General features: G+C 44.5%; 1 protein-coding gene across 6 annotated transcripts in view; it reads right to left on the bottom strand.

Moving 5' to 3' along the window:
- Window positions 1-12,004, bottom strand: part of RNF14 (ring finger protein 14) — a 121,256-nt gene that overhangs the window by 97,568 nt on the left and 11,684 nt on the right. For 3 of the 6 annotated variants that reach the window (XR_010157031.1, XM_001152565.7, XM_063810795.1), the window contains exon 1: window positions 3,544-3,657. The exons of 2 other annotated variants lie outside the window; for them this stretch is intronic. The gene's annotated coding sequence lies outside the window, so the exon portion shown is untranslated. Of the gene's footprint in view, window positions 1-3,543; window positions 3,658-12,004 lie in introns of those variants that run through there. One more of the 6 variants, XR_010157033.1, reaches the window with a different exon arrangement.

Here is a 12,004-nt window from a genome sequence, read left to right as displayed (position 1 = left end):
TAGTTAGGATGCTTCAAGCAGTGTGATAAATGCTCTACGTAAATTTTCTATCTTCACTGTAAGCTTATGATTTAGCTACCATTTGTTATTCTCACTTTACAAATAAGGAAATTGAGACTTAGGTGCAAGAACTTACCAAGGGTCACGTGATTATGATTATCGTCAGGCTAAGCAGGAATTAAAATTATACCCTTCCTTTCTCACACCATATGCAAAAATTAACTAAATATGGATCAACGACCTAAATGTAAGAACTAAAACTATAAAACCCTTAGAAGGCCGGGTGCGGTGGCTCACGCCTGTAATCCTAGCACTTTGGGAGGCCGAGGCGGGTGGATCACGAGGTCAGGAGATCGAGACCAGCCTGACCAACATGGTGAAACCCCGTCTCTACTAAAAATACAAAAAATAAGCCGGGCATGGTGGCGGGCACCTGTGGTCCCAGCTACTCGGGAGGCTGAGGCAGGAGAATGGCATGAACCCGGGAGGCGGAGCTTGCAGTGAGCCAAGATCGCGCCACTGCACTCCAGCCTAGGCGACAGAGTGAGACTCCGTCTCAAAAAAAAAAAAAAAAAAAAAAAACCTTAGAAGAAAATGTAGGAGTAAACATTTGTGAACTTGGATTAGGCAATAGTTTCCTAGATATGAAACCAAAGGCACAAGCATCAAAGGAAAAAAACACATAAATTGGATTCACCAAAACTAAAAACTTTTGTGCTTCAAAATGTCAGAGGCGTTTGAACCAGAGCAACTTCATCTTGAGTAGCGGCTCAGTAAAATAAGGCTGAGCAACCTACTAGGCTACATTCCCAGACAGTTAGGCATTCTAAGTCACAGGATGAGATAGGAGATCGGCACAAGATACAGGTTATAAAGATCTTACTGATAAAACAGCTTGCAGTAAAGAAGCGGGCTAAAACCCACCAAAACCCAGATGGCCACGAGAGTGAACTCTGGTCATCCTCACTGCTACACTCCCACCAGCACCATGACAGTTTACAAATGCCATGGCAATGTCAGTAAGTTACCCTATATGGTCTAAAAAGGGGAGGCATGAATAATCCACCCTTTGTTTAGCATATCATCAGGAAATAACCATAAAAAATGGGCAACCAGCAGCCCTTGGGGCTGCTCCGTCTATGGAGTAGCCATTCTTTCATTTCTTTACTTTCTTCATAAACTTGCTTTCACTTTATGGGTTCCCCCTGAATTCTTTCTTGTGTGAGATCCAAGAACCCTCTCTTGGGGTCTGGATTGGGACCCCTTTCCTGTAACAAAAGGACACTATCAAGAAAATGAAAAGACAACCCACATAATAGAATAAAATATTTGCAAATCATATGTATCTGACAAAGGTCTACTTATCCAAAATTTATAAATAACTCCTGCAAGTCAATAACAAAAAGACAAATAATCCCATTTTAAAATAGGCAAGGGATCTGAATAGATTATTCTCCAGAGAAGATATGCAAATAATTGGTAAGCACATAAGAAGATGGCCAACATCATTAGTCATCAGAAAAATGCAAATGAAAACCACTATGAGAAACCACTTTACACACACTAGGATGTCTATTTTAAAAAGACAGATAATAGCAAGTATTGGTGAGGATGTGGAGAAATTCAAACCTTCATATACTGCTGATGGGACCCTAAAATGGTGCAGCCATTTTGGAAAACAGTTTGGCAGGTTCTCAAAAAATTGAACATAGTTACAATAAGACTCAGCAATTCCACTCTTGAAAACATATGTTTGCACAAAAACTTGTAGACAAATGTTCATAGTAGCAGTATTCACAATAGCCAAAAAATGGAAACAACCCAAATGTCCATCAATAGATGAATTAACAAAATGTTATATTCATACAATGGAATATTGTTCAGCTATAAAAAGGAATGAAGTGAACCAAGATTGTACCACTGCACTCCAGCTTGGGTGACAGAGTGAGACCCTGTCTCAAAATAAAAAAAAGTAATGAAGTACTTAATACATGCTGCAACATGGATGAACCTCGGAAACATTATGCCAAGTGAAAGAAGTCAAACACGGCTGAGTGTGGTGGCACACACCTGTAATCCTAGCACACTGGGAGGCCGAGGCAGGTGGATCACCTGAGGTCAGGAGTTCGAGACCAGCCTGGGCAACACAGTGAAACCCCATCTCTACTAAAAATACAAAAATTAGCCGGGCATGGTGGCACATGTCTGTAGTCCCAGCTACTCAGGAGGCTGAGGCAGGAGAATCATTTGAACCCAGGAGACAGAGGTTACAGTGAGTCACTGCACTCCAGCCTAGGTAACAGTGAGACTCCATCTCAAAAAAAAAAAAAAAAAGTCAAACACAAAAAGCCATATATTGTTTTTAATTTATATGAAATGTCCAGAATAGGCAAATCCATAGAGACAAAAAGTAGTTTAGTGGTTGCCAGAAACTAAGGCAGGAGGGAATGGGAAGTGACTGCTAATAGATACTGCTAATAGATATGGTGTTTCTTGGGTGATGAAAATATTGTGGAATTAGAGAGCAGTGATAGTTGTATAACTTTGTGAGTGTACTAGAAACCACTGGATTGTATACTTTTGAAGAGTTAATTTTATTGCATGTGAATTATGTCTTAATTTAAAAATTTTTTTAGGTACAAAGCACCGTTCTCAGCACTTAAGTGGAATACAGAAATGTTGGCTCCTTCTCCTGGGACCCATCAAACTAATGTGCTCCTCATAATCTAATAAGCTCCTGTGTCCGCTTTTTCATATATTTCTTCCTCCAAAAGAGTAACTTGCAGAGCTAAGACTCTAACCCAAGCCTACAGGATTCTAAAGCTTTTACCACCATTGCCTCCCAGGCAGGATTAGATTCATGGGCCAGCAACCCGTGCAGTCACATAGGGCCCTGCACTTAGAAGGGCCCCAGATTTAGAAGTGCCCTGCTCTTAAGAATGATACAATGGACTTTGGGGACTTAGGGGGAAGGATGAGAGGGGGACGAAGGATAAAAGACTACAAATAGGGTGCAGTGTATACTACTCGAGTGATGAGTGCACCAAAATCTCACAAATCACCATTAAAGAACTTACTCATGTAACCAAATACCACCTGCACCCCAATAACTTATGGAAAAATTAAAAAAGAAGTGCCCTGCTCTTGATTTGATGCTGTGCTCTCACCCTCTTGAAGTTCTTGATAATTTTTGAATGAGAGGCTGCATTTTTATTTTGCCCTGGGCTTTGTAAATTATGTAGTTGGTCTTATACCCAGGAGAGAGAAAAAAACCAAGTGAGTAAATCAGGGCACCCAAGGGATTACCTGGCTGCCACAGAAAGAACCTTGAAATAGAAATAATCACTTCTAATTTTCTGTACTATAAATCTTGATTGTCACAAAACAGAAACCAAAATACCCTTCTAATAGATACCAAAACCAGAAACATATCTCGGAAAAATGCAAAGGATGGAAGAAGAATCTCCAAAGCCATTCATTAATATCATTATTCATGTTTAGCCAAAGGAATTAGACCAAGAGCAAAACGCACAGCAACCCTACCTCAGAGTGCTCAGAGAGGGGAGACCAGAGACCTCTTCGATGCAAAAAGTGAGGAAGCCCATGCACCAACCAGCTTGGGAAATTCTCACAAAGTCAGAGCAGAAGGTGAATTGTGACATCATGTCAGAGGTCACAGGATAGAGAGAATAGAAAGAGAATTTCAAAGCAGTGTTAATAATTTACTGAATGTTTAAAGTGAACTAAAGATTTAGAGTCAATTTTGAGGACAAGATTGGGTAAAGACAGCCTTCTAATAAGTTTTGTTTTTGACTCTAGGAAAATAACAGACTTTTGTGTCTTTGGTCTCATGTGCCTGGTTAGTCTTTTAAACTGCAGTCTCCCCGTGTGCCTAGCCCTCCACTGTGCTAAATATTTCACGTACATTCTCTCATTTAAATGCCCAGGACCCTATGACTTAGGTAATTTTATGTGCCCACTTGACAGAAGAGAAAACTGAGGCACTAAGATTTGTTTTTTTAATAAGGCCTTTTATATTTACACAATTACTATTTATGACATTTTTATTTATTTATTTTTAATATAAAAAGATGTAATAAAAGACAGCAATGTCATAAAGTTGAAGTCAGGTGTATTATACTTTGGGGTTTTGTTTTGTTTTTGAGACCGAGTCTCACTCTGTCACCCAGGCTAGAGTGCAGTGGCACAATCTCAGCTCACTGCAACCTCTGCCTCCCGGTAGAGGGTTTAAGCGATTCTCGTGCCTCAGCCTCCTGAGTAGCTGGGATTCCAGTGCACGCCACCACACCTGGCTAATTTTTGTATTTTTGGTAGAGATGGGGTTTCACCATGTTGCCCAGGCTGGTCTTGAACTCCTGGGCTCAAGTGATCCACCCGCTTTGGCTTCCCAAAGTGCTGCGACTACAGATGTGAACCACCGCGTCACTTTTTTTTTTTTTTAACTTTTAAGTTCATGGGTACATGTGCAGGTTTGTTATGTAGGTAAACTCGTGTCACGGGGGTTTGTTGTACAGATTATTTCGTCACGCAGTGACGAAATATTGTCTAGTACTTTTTATTCTTCCTGATCCTCTCCCTCCTCTCATCCTCTCATCCTCTACCCTGTAGTAGGTAGGCCCCAGTGTCTGTTGTTCCCCACTTTGTGACCATGTGTTCTCATCATTTAGCTTCCACTTACAAGTCAGAATATGTGGTATTTGGTTTTCTGTTCCTGGGCTAGTTTGCTAAAGATGATGGAGGCACTAAGGTTTGGCCAGTATCACACAGTGGTGGAGCCAGGGTTAGAGCCAATTCCTCATCAGTCTGACTCTCTCCAGGAGCCTGTCAGAGAATAAGGGTTTTTTTGTAACAAATTCACAGAGAGTAAAATAGTTCTGGCCTTAAGAACTAAACGGGAAGGCCCTGGGGAAGTTAGGATTCAAGTTTATGACTTAAGGATAGGTGAGAATGAGAACACAGACAGAGAAAGAGACCCAACTCCCACTCCCTGTCCCCAGGGACACCGGATGATGACGGAGCCTAGGGAGAGGAGAGGTTACAGTGTACCACCTAGACCAGAGGTCGGGACCCAGGCCACGGAGTGGAGAGTAGAAGTGAGTCACAAACTATGGCTTGTCACTATAGGGGTTAGCAGACCTGACGGTGCCTGCATTTGTTCCCATCCATCACTGGCATCTGGTGGCTGTCCAGAAACTTTGCTGAACTCATCCCACCATCCCAGGGGGGACTGCCTCCTTTTCCATGGCCACCACTCACAAGCACTCCTGCAACAAGCCCTTGAACACAGAGGGGCAGCAGTGTGGAGAGGAAAACCCTGCCCAACTCTTGGATAAAACTGAACTGTAATGAGCCCTACCCCAGTACAGAAGTGTCCCTGACTTCTTGCTGGTCTCTTGTCATTGTGTATTTGCTCATCATGTAGATCTTAAAAGTCTATTATCATGTGGGCCTCTGAAACATTGTTTTTTTAAAAAAAAATAGAGGTTTCGGGCCAGGTGTGGTGGCTCATGCCTGTTATCCCAGCACTCTGGGAGGCCGAGGCAGGTGGACCACCTGAGATCAGGAGTTTGAGACCAGCCTGGCCAGTGTGGTGAAACCCTGCTTCTACTAAAAATACAAAAAAAAAAAAAAAAAAAAAAAAATTTAGCCGGGCTTGGTGGCGGGCACCTGTAATCCCAGCTACTCGGGAGGCTGAGACAGGAGAATCACTTGAACCCAAGAGGCAGAGGTTGCAGTGAGCCCAGATCGCACCATTGCACTCCAGCCTGGGCGACAGAATGAGACTCTGTCTCAAAAAATAAAACAAAATTAAAAAAAATAGAGGCTTCATCCTAAAAAATTGGAAGTGCCTACACTAGAAGCACAATGATAACGCTTAAAGTGCTACTTATATCCCAGGCCCCACTCTAAGTGCTGTATGTTAACTAAGCTAAACCCGACATCAACCCTATAACATAGCACCATCATCATCATCATCATTCCTATTTTAAAGCTAAGGAAACTGATCATAGATAATTGACTTGCCATCGTCACACAGATGGTAAATTACAGAGCCAATCCCTGAACCCAGGCAATTGGTGCCCTGGGCCCACATCATTAACCCCATTGCTATGCTTAGACCAAGTCAATACTTGGCTCAAGAAAAGTGGTCAGCTGGGTCTGTAAGGAGAAATAGCCAGATTACCTGTGTGACCAGCTTCCCTGGCCAGTGCAACCTAAACAATAACTCAGGTCAGGTCAGCCCAGGGTTATATAAAGACAGACTGCTACAAGGGCTTGAGGTGGCTGACAGTATAAAATGTTTTCTGTGCTTTTGATGCAAGCTAAAATTTGATTTACAATAATAGGCACAGAATGATCATGTTTATACTCGCAACCTGGCATTTTATTATTATTCCCCTGAATAACAGTGAAAAGAGTTTTGTAACCCCAAGGTAACATGGCTCTGTAAGGAGGAAAGAGGGGTGAGATTTAGCAGCAGCTGCCATCATAAATCAGTGTGTGGCTGTTTCTCTCAGAGCTCCAGGCTCAACTCCTGGCTGTCATAAACTTATAAAGGGAAGCCCCATGAGAATTTATGTAACGATGGGAAGACTCATTTTCCTTCCTGCAAGAGCCTTTCTGAAGCAAGGAGAGAATTAGGCCGATTAGATTCTATATGAAGAAAAAAACCAAGCCAATGGTTTAGAGGAAGGGAAAATGTGGGTCAACTTGAGCTACTTCCCTTGCCAAAAAAATGACCTTGTAAATAGAGAGGAACATGCTAAATTCCACCAAATAAATGAGTGACTGGATGACCGAATGATTTAATAAATGAGTGTAATCTAGGCTTCCTCCAGGGTGGTTCTTTCGTGTAAAACAGTTCAATCTTGGAGTCACCCAGAAATGCTGAACACATAACAAGGCCAATCAACAGAGTTCGCTTCTGAATATTCATGCACAGATGATGCTCCCAGTCAATATGTTTGATTTTTTTTTCTGTTTACTAATAGATTTTCAAATTCACTGTGCAAACCAAAATTCTTAAAAAAAAAAAAAAAGGAACTTGTGTTGAAAGCATACATTATTTCTGGGAAGAGTTGTCAGATTAAAATATTTATACTAAAAATTATTCATTGTTTATCTGAAATTCTAATTTAACTGGGCACTCTGTATTTTTATTTACTAAATCTGGCAACCCCTTTCTGGACCAATAACCCTACGTAGAGGAAAGGACAGAAGATAGCTTCTAGGGGACATGCCTGCACCTGGAAGTTAGAAGGAAGGAAAACCAAAGAAGGAGCCAGAGAGGCAGATAGAGGAGTCTGCAGAAATATGGAGAGAGAACCAGGTGAGTATGGAACTCTAATGAATAGTGACACACATGTCAGGGAGAGGTGGGGACCATGAGGATGCTGGGTTAAGAAAGGCCTGATCGCTATAGAGTTTGGCCTTTGCAATGGGGGATGGTGATTCTGAGAATTTCTAATAGGTGGTTCTCGATGAAGTTGGGGTGGAGATAAGGATGCATGTCGGAATCACCCAGAATATATCAAAATTGAAATCTGTACACCAGAAGTAGTGCCCTTCCTCTCGAAGGTTGGGGAGAAAGACATGTGTGTGTAACTCTTATCAACCCAGAACTCAAGTGGTCCAGTTTTGGGTCCATGTTATGGTTACTAACGCACAAAATAAATTTGGAAAAGAACATACAAATCTTTTCTTGTATTTTTCTTGAAAATCATGAAGGAGGTCTATAATTTGCAATAACGAATTCAAAAGTCCTTTTCATCTTCATTCTACCTCCTTCACAGCCTCTGCTGTTGTCTGCTGTATTGCTCTCCATAATTTTCTCAGATTGCAGAAATCTCCCTCCTCCCGTCTATTTATTTTTATCACGTAAATCAACTTAGCCTCTCTTTCCAGCAAAAAGGTCCAATCAAATTCCCCAACCCTGTCCCAAATGAAGGGTGCGGAACTGAGCTGGCAATTACAGACTATTCTTTGGCAGTATTCTGGGAAGGGGAAAAGTATGAATTTTCTTGCCCTGTCCCTGGTATTTTGTAAAGCTTTCCAAGTGACTTTGATATCTGGACCCTTTTGAGAACTGCTGCTCTTAACCAAGACATAAAGCTTTTTCATTTCTTGAAAGGTCCTATTTCTTGGCAAATTTCTCCCTGCAAAGTGCATTCTTTTTTCTGCACTGACCCCAGAAACAGGTGCCATTGTGTGGGAGACAGCACCTGTCATCTGTCTCAACAAAGTCCACAAAGTGCCCTGCTAGGAGCAGATAACCCAGAACATCTACCTGAGTCTCCCAGTCAAGATTCCTGGTCTGACTAGGAATCTAACTTCAACAAGATCTTCCTGAAAAAAGATGCTGAGCTTGGATGGTCCAACCACCTTCCTACCTGGGATAAACCGGAGGATACTTCTTGGCTTCCCCAAAGCTGTCTTGGTGGTGATGCTGTGGCAACCACAGGGGAGATTCACAAGGAGCAAGCCTGGAAGACCAGAGCCCTGGAAGTGGGCAGCCAGCCCAGCGGGACATTCGTAGGGGCGAGGTGTGATCTCGGCCTTCATTCAGCTGGCCTGGGAGTCCTCCAAGGGTCAGAGTCACACCTTACTAATCTGACCCCTCAAGGTTCCTTAGGACTCCAGGTGTTTTAAGAAGATTCTCTGACCCCCCCCCCACCCTTCCCACTTCACCCCTCAGCCCTCCCTGTGGTTAAGAACCCAAGTGTGAACAACCCCAAGGTTGGTGGTTAGTGAGGCCTTCAAGCACAAACTCTAATCCTGCCCTTTTTAAAAAAATATTTTGGACTTAAGGGAGGCTGTCCTCAATTGTTTCAAACCTATTTCAGAGTACCTCCACTCCTTCAAACCTATTTTCAAAACTCAGGAAAACGTCGCCTTTCCAGACGAACTCTAGTGACAGCTCCATTCACCCCTTGGCATTTGACTGCTAAAGATCAGCTGACCCCTGCAGCCAGAAGGAGGAGAGAAGATTGCTAAATGGGGACCTCATTTCCAGAGGTGATCACCTTAAAAAAGTCTGGGGCCTTTTTTGCCAGCTTTGAAATCTCAAAGGGTAATCTTAGCTTCATGTCCCCAGTGTGAATAAAACAAATAAAAACCACCTATGAAATCTAAATTCAAACTTTCTTGCGACCTATGCATCATTTTTTTGCATTCACATTCCCAGTCAAAACACAGACACACACACACACCCAACAGATATATAACTGCATGTAAAATATATATAGATAAAACAATGTCCTCTGAAGAATATAAATGTTAACACAAGTAAAATTATCATGAATTCCATAACTCCTTCTGTGGCCTTGGTCCACGTTAGGTTTTCCATTAAGAGATACTATTGTCATCAGTGAGTAGCTTCTCCTGTTGTATTCTTCTGTGTAGCACGGGGCTGGAGCTGTGGATATTTATGAACCCCAGGCACCCACTTCCTGTTTTCGTGGCTGTCCCCGGTCCCTGCCTCTGTGCCGTTTTCTCTGCCTTTGGCCACCAGATGGCGCTCTGGAAACGAGTTTTCTGCATCAAAGCTCCCCTGCATTACTCTCAACTAGGCTCCCTCCTCCCTCTTCTCTGTTCCCTTCCAAGCCATTTTCCAGGGTGCAGCCAAAAGGCCTTTCTGGAGGGCACATCTGTGTGATCTTGGGCAAGTTACCTAACGCTGTGTGCTCAGCATCTTCAATGTGATGGCATGGCTGTGAGTGTGTCATGAGAGGATGTAGGTAAAGCACTTAGGACAAGGCCTGGCATGTGGTCGCTGTTCTCATGATCCTGCGTAGAGCTTTTCAAAAGCACTCCACGACCTTCAGGACAAGGTCTAAATTCTTAGCCATGGGAACCCAGGCCGCTGCATCATCTGAGGACCCCTGCTTATGTCCCCTGCCCAACCTTCCTCCCTACACTACTGCACTGACCCTCTTGCAGCACAGCCAGGAGCCAGCCTGCCCACTTTGGGGCCTTTGCCCATTTTGCCCCTGCCACCAGCTTTGCCTGTCTCCTGCCTATTCAACTTCCTCGGGCTCACTCCTCCAGGTCCGTCAGGATTCAGCGTGTGCCCTCCATGAGGAGCCTCCCGGACCCCCAGGCCTGATTCCAGAGCCATTCTACTGGCCTCTCGCCTTTCATTTTCCCTGCCCCCACCTGCGACTGTCAGCCCCTTGCCTTGTTCACTGTCAGAGGCACACAGGGGGACGATTGTGGGGGCGGACAGTGAGACTGTCACGTGGGCTGCCAGCAGGGGGCAATGGGCACCCTTGTGTCCCTGAGCTCCCAGGAGCTCCTAGTAGCTTAGGCAGCACCTTGCCCACACCAAGCTGAGGGAGACCTGAGAAATGGGATTCCTGCCAAAGAGGCAAAGAAAAAAGTGAAGGGACAAATGCAAGGCCATCTTTGCCATTTGCATATGAGGCATAAAACTTGGAAGATAATAAACAGCAAAATCATAGTCCCTATGTGCTGAGTGCTTTCTCTGAGCCAGGCCCTGTGCTGAGTCCTTACCCTACCTTGTGAGATGGATGACAGCCCTCAGAGAAGGAAACAGAGGCTAGGAGAGGTTAAGTCCCTTGTGCAGTGTCTCAGAGCTTGTGAGTGGCCTGTCTGTCTCCAGGGCCATGCTGTAGGAGGTGGCCCTGGATTCAGGCCCCTTGCTATGGTTTAATGGGTTTCAGTGAAATAGTTGGGAAACCTCAGGAGTGGGATATGGAGTTAAGGGAAAGAAAAGCCAGAGAGAAAGGGAAGGAGTGCAGGTGACTGTCCCTTAGCCACCCCAGTCCTGATGATCACAGGCCTCCATGCCAATAAGCCCTGACTAGTGCCACTTGGGTCCAAACATGGCATCTCTGGCCCCAAGGGCTTAGTAGCAAACACCCATCTAGGGAAGCTGGCCTTCATTCTCATCACCTCAAATGCTTCATGAGCCTCAGGGATCAACCTTGAAGTGGGTATAAGGCTGGGAGAATGTTGGGGGCAGCAAACTGAAGGGCACAATGAGAAGCAATAAGGCCACCTCAAAGCCCACCCAAGCAAACTGCTCATTCACCTCCTTCCTTCCTGAATTTCACCTTATGAGGAGGTGAGTGGAAGGGAGGGCATCCCTTAAAACATCTAAAAGGAGAGTTGGGGGCAGCAAAGGAGATGTGCTTCACGGGACTCTTATAAACAAAACGGGAGAGAAGAATTGGAGGAAGGGGGAAAGACATAGATGAAAGGGAGGGGAAGGTGTGGGAGAGGGAAATGTATAAAAGCTTCCAAGAGGAGTGGGAGGCTGGGGGTTCCCCAGACAGAGACTCAGGCTGGACCAGATGCAGAGAACAATGGACTTCAAGGCTGGGGGGTGGGGCAGAAGGGAAGCGGGAGGAGAGCCACACGGTCAAGTTGCACAGGTTCTTGCAGCTTCTGGAATCAAGACCATGGGCACCCTCATAAGTCAGTGTGGGCAGGGACTGCCCCAGGGCCAATCCAAGATCCAGAGGTAGCCATAGGGTGTGACAAGTTGTGCAGATTACAACACTCACCCCTTGCAATAACGTCACTGCCTGTGACTCGGGGCCAGGCCCAGGCCAAAGCCCTTCATACATCATTTCGTTTAATCCTCACAGTTTCCTGCTGAAAGGGCTACTATTCTTACTCCCATCCCCACTCTACAGATGAGGTAATGGAGGCCCAGAAAAGTTAAGTGACTTGTCCCAGATGACACAGCTGGTAAGTTGCAAAGTCAGAATTTGAACTCAGGCAGTTTACCTCTGATGGCTGCTCTGTTAATCACAGCTGCTTTCCAGTGAGACAAAAACGGGTGATCAGGGCAGAGTCAAGACAGAGAGGTAAACAAGATTGGGAAAAAGACAGGAATGAGAGGGGAACAATGGGAGAAAAGATAGGAACAAAGAGAGTTGGGGAAGGGGAGAGAAACAGGAAACATGACTTGCCCGGGAGGGGCATCAGTCCACGTGCAAGCAGGTGGAGGCTCAAG

Source organism: Pan troglodytes, chromosome 4, assembly GCF_028858775.2.
Source record: "Pan troglodytes isolate AG18354 chromosome 4, NHGRI_mPanTro3-v2.0_pri, whole genome shotgun sequence".
NCBI classification, from domain to species: domain Eukaryota; kingdom Metazoa; phylum Chordata; class Mammalia; order Primates; family Hominidae; genus Pan; species Pan troglodytes.
Note: the sequence above shows the minus strand (reverse complement) of the source record. Positions and strands in the feature narration are given on the sequence as shown.